The 5,000-nt window shown below is 54.1% G+C and overlaps 1 non-coding gene across 1 annotated transcript in view; it reads right to left on the bottom strand.

Moving 5' to 3' along the window:
• The window catches only part of LOC124761596, a 1,909-nt gene extending 1,069 nt beyond the window's left edge, over positions 1-840 (bottom strand). The window contains exon 1 of the ribosomal RNA XR_007012440.1: positions 1-840. This exon is cut by the window's left edge and continues 1,069 nt beyond it. This is a non-coding gene — a ribosomal RNA (small subunit ribosomal RNA).
• Between the last annotated feature and the right edge of the window lie 4,160 nt (positions 841-5,000).

Below are 5,000 nucleotides of genomic sequence, written 5' to 3'. Positions count from 1 at the left end.
AACGTGCCGGCCCACCGAGACACTCAATAAAGAGCACCCTGGTAGGATTTCAACGGGGTCCGCCTCGGGACGCACGAGCACGCACGGGGCGGTCGCACGCCTTCGGCTCGCCCCACCGGCAGGACGTCCCACGATACATGCCAGTTAAACACCGACGGGCGGTGAACCAACAGCGTGGGACACAAATCCAACTACGAGCTTTTTAACCGCAACAACTTTAATATACGCTATTGGAGCTGGAATTACCGCGGCTGCTGGCACCAGACTTGCCCTCCAATAGATACTCGTTAAAGGATTTAAAGTGTACTCATTCCGATTACGGGGCCTCGGATGAGTCCCGTATCGTTATTTTTCGTCACTACCTCCCCGTGCCGGGAGTGGGTAATTTGCGCGCCTGCTGCCTTCCTTGGATGTGGTAGCCGTTTCTCAGGCTCCCTCTCCGGAATCGAACCCTGATTCCCCGTTACCCGTTACAACCATGGTAGGCGCAGAACCTACCATCGACAGTTGATAAGGCAGACATTTGAAAGATGCGTCGCCGGTACGAGGACCGTGCGATCAGCCCAAAGTTATTCAGAGTCACCAAGGCAAACGGACCGGACGAGCCGACCGATTGGTTTTGATCTAATAAAAGCGTCCCTTCCATCTCTGGTCGGGACTCTGTTTGCATGTATTAGCTCTAGAATTACCACAGTTATCCAAGTAACGTGGGTACGATCTAAGGAACCATAACTGATTTAATGAGCCATTCGCGGTTTCACCTTAATGCGGCTTGTACTGAGACATGCATGGCTTAATCTTTGAGACAAGCATATGACTACTGGCAGGATCAACCAGGGAGCTGCGTCAACTAGAGCTGAGCAGCCGGCCGCCCGGGAGTGTGTCCCGGGGGCCCGCGCGAACACGCAAGCGTCCGCTCAATCATTCTGCAAACAGGAGGAGGCTGAGCTCCCCTGCACAATACACCTCGAAACCCTCTCAGGTCCCGGCGGCGCGCAGCGCCGTCCCAAGTACTTGGTCGGGTTCGAGAGAGGCGCAATCGCCCGGAGTTAGGCGAGTAGACGCTTTCGGTGCGACCACCCGTGCTCCCAACTGAGCTTGCCGCTGCCGACAGAGGCCCGGGAGCGTGCTGTCGTGGCATTGCCGGCGGGAGACAACACGCGCCACCTACGGTGACCGGCAGCTCCAACGCCAGCGCCACAGAAGGACAAAAGCCCCACTTGGGTGCCGAAGCGAACTCTCCCAGCACAGCGCACACGCCAACACATCCGCACAGCTGCGATACAAACCACCAGCGAGAACCGCTGGGGCGACCGAGCAGCAGACGGCGTCGCGGCGCCGAGCGCCGGGCGGCGGCGCATCCTCAACGCACACAGTCCTCAATCGGACCAGCACACTGCAGATGTCCACCGCGCTTCGCACCGGGCCCGCGAGGACCTACTTTGGCCGCACGGCGCCGCGCGCAGGGTGCGCCGGCGCGCAGCTGCGACGCCTGCCGCGTCCGTCGGCCGGCGCGCCTGCCACTGGCCGCCCCCACCAGCCGGCTGTAGCGCGTGCGCCCACGCACCGCGCGGCCAGCACGCCGGGAGGCGCCCCCTCACCGGCCGGGGACGGTCCCACCCAGCCACCGCCGCGTATCGCTTCACACCCAGATGCCGTTCAGTTTCGTCGGCATGGTGGGTATCGCTGGAACAACCGGTTAGTACCTCAACCTATCGTCGCCATCACCGATTCACCCCTAGCGAGAACAACCGCACCACAACGGGTTACCATTTCTTCATTTGCGTAACTTCACCAGAAAACGTAGGCGTCCATCGCCATTTGCAACTTCAACCATTATTGCATGCCTGTGTCAGGTGTCACGCCACACTACGTCTGCCCACATACACGCAACAAAATGTGCACGCCTAGACAATACGTGGAAGGTGGCCCCCGTACGTATGCGATGTCCATTGCTCGAACGACTGTCAACCGGCTTCTGTAGCATGTCGCAGATATGGAACGCGCTGCACCATGCCATCACGGTGTGTGAGGAGAGACGACTAGGTCCGAATACATCAACAGACAGCTCATGCTGATCGCCATCCACGGCGTCCGTTCCTCCCACACGTCTCTATGGCGTACCACACTGCAATCCAGCTCTCATAGGGAGACGACACGTAGCTGCGTGCACAATATTTGCACTGTATGGTCCGCCGTTTTTGGGCGCAGTCGTTGTACGGTCACACATGTGCCACGATGTATCATTCAGTACATAAGGACGAATGTGCAGTACAGATTGTGGTTCACGCGTACGACATCAGCGGACAGTTGACACAGGCCGCACCACAACGTAGCCTGCGTACGTCGCATGCGAAGGGCATTGAACATGCAAACTTGTCACCAACCACCTTGCGAAGGCAGGGGGCAAGGTGGGGACGTGGGGAGAGGTGGGGGGGGGGGGGGGGGGCGGCATGTACGCCCTGCTGCCATCCACATTACAGTGTACAGCAGGAGCATGTGGAAAGTCAGCAAGACTTGCAAGGTGTTTAACATGAAGCGATACACAGGGGAGCGGGCAGTGCGAGTAGCGAACTATATTGCGAGGGTTGCGGGTGGGCAACACTACACTAATTGAACGAGTCGTATAACAATTACAGAGCAGGTTTAGGCGACAACGTGGGTTACGATAGGCGACAACGTGGGTTACGTTAGGGGACAACGTGGGTTACGTTAGGGGACAACGTGGGTTACGTTAGGGGACAACGTGGGTTACGTTAGGGGACAACGTGGGTTACGTTAGGGGACAACGTGGGTTACGTTAGGGGACAACGTGGGTTACGTTAGGGGACAACGTGGGTTAGGTTAAGGCACAACATGGGTTAGGTTAAGGCACAACATGGGTTAGGTTAAGGCACAACATGGGTTAGGTTAAGGCACAACATGGGTTAGGTTAAGGCACAACATGGGTTAGGTTACGGCACAACATGGGTTAGGTTAAGGCACAACATGGGTTAGGTTAAGGCACAACATGGGTTAGGTTAGGGGACAACATGGGTTAGGTTAAGGCACAACATGGGTTAGGTTAAGGCACAACATGGGTTAGGTTAGGGGACAACATGGGTTAGGTTAGGGCACAACATGGGTTAGGTTAGGGGACAACATGGGTTAGGTTAGGGGACAACATGGGTTAGGTTAGGGGACAACATGGGTTAGGTTAGGGGACAACATGGGTTAGGTTAGGGGACAACATGGGTTAGGTTAGGGGACAACATGGGTTAGGTTAGGGGACAACATGGGTTAGGTTAAGGCACAACATGGGTTAGGTTAGGGGACAACATGGGTTAGGTTAGGGGACAACATGGGTTAGGTTAGGGGACAACATGGGTTAGGTTAGGGGACAACATGGGTTAGGTTAAGGCACAACATGGGTTAGGTTAGGGCACAACATGGGTTAGGTTAGGGCACAACATGGGTTAGGTTAGGGCACAACATGGGTTAGGTTAGGGGACAACATGGGTTAGGTTAGGGGACAACATGGGTTAGGTTAGGGGACAACATGGGTTAGGTTAGGGGACAACATGGGTTAGGTTAGGGGACAACATGGGTTAGGTTAGGGGACAACATGGGTTAGGTTAGGGGACAACATGGGTTAGGTTAGGGGACAACATGGGTTAGGTTAGGGGACAACATGGGTTAGGTTAGGGGACAACATGGGTTAGGTTAAGGCACAACATGGGTTAGGTTAAGGCACAACATGGGTTAGGTTAGGGGACAACATGGGTTAGGTTAGGGGACAACATGGGTTAGGTTAGGGGACAACATGGGTTAGGTTAAGGCACAACATGGGTTAGGTTAGGGGACAACATGGGTTAGGTTAAGGCACAACATGGGTTAGGTTAGGGGACAACATGGGTTAGGTTAGGGGACAACATGGGTTAGGTTAAGGCACAACATGGGTTAGGTTAAGGCACAACATGGGTTAGGTTAAGGCACAACATGGGTTAGGTTAGGGGACAACATGGGTTAGGTTAGGGGACAACTTGGGTTAGGTTAGGGGACAACATGGGTTAGGTTAAGGCACAACATGGGTTAGGTTAAGGCACAACATGGGTTAGGTTAGGGGACAACATGGGTTAGGTTAGGGGACAACATGGGTTAGGTTAGGGGACAACATGGGTTAGGTTAAGGCACAACATGGGTTAGGTTAGGGGACAACATGGGTTAGGTTAAGGCACAACATGGGTTAGGTTAGGGGACAACATGGGTTAGGTTAGGGGACAACATGGGTTAGGTTAAGGCACAACATGGGTTAGGTTAAGGCACAACATGGGTTAGGTTAAGGGACAACATGGGTTAGGTTAGGGGACAACTTGGGTTAGGTTAGGGGACAACATGGGTTAGGTTAAGGCACAACATGGGTTAGGTTAAGGCACAACATGGGTTAGGTTAAGGTACAACATGGGTTAGGTTAAGGTACAACATGGGTTAGGTTAGGTTACACGTTGTTGTAAGGAAAGGTGTGGGGGGGGGGGGGGGGGGGGCGGGGCGGCAGGTTCGTTGATAGTGATTATAGTAAGTGAATGCTTGTGACATGATGAGATTTGTCACGTCAGGATGCACCTTTGGCTTATTAGAGGCGGCGCTCCAATTCTATGCTTGTGTCAGACCTGTGTCTTTGACTCATGTCATTGTTTGTGCGCTGTGACAGGAGGTACTATTGTGATGTTGGGTGCACCGTTGTATAGGACATGTGTGGGTGTTGGTGCCTTATCTGCGCAATGGTGGATGTCGAAAGGGTGGGATATTCTATTTTCCGCATGGACCTCCTGGTCTGGTTGTGATAGTGTGGATTGTGTAATGTGGCGGAGAGGATGCACTGGATGTTGTTCCATGCTGGTGCTTACATATTGTATGTGCGCCTGTTAGAAGCAGAGAGTGGTGCGTGATCAGAGTGTCTGGCTGACGTGTGGTTCCCATTGTGGGCAGACTCTTTCAGCATGTATACGGACAGTTGTATA

The sequence above is a fragment of the Schistocerca piceifrons genome, unplaced genomic scaffold (assembly GCF_021461385.2).
Source record: "Schistocerca piceifrons isolate TAMUIC-IGC-003096 unplaced genomic scaffold, iqSchPice1.1 HiC_scaffold_583, whole genome shotgun sequence".
NCBI lineage: Eukaryota > Metazoa > Arthropoda > Insecta > Orthoptera > Acrididae > Schistocerca > Schistocerca piceifrons.
The sequence above is the reverse complement of the archived record's forward strand: the minus strand, read 5'-3'. Positions and strand labels throughout refer to the sequence as shown.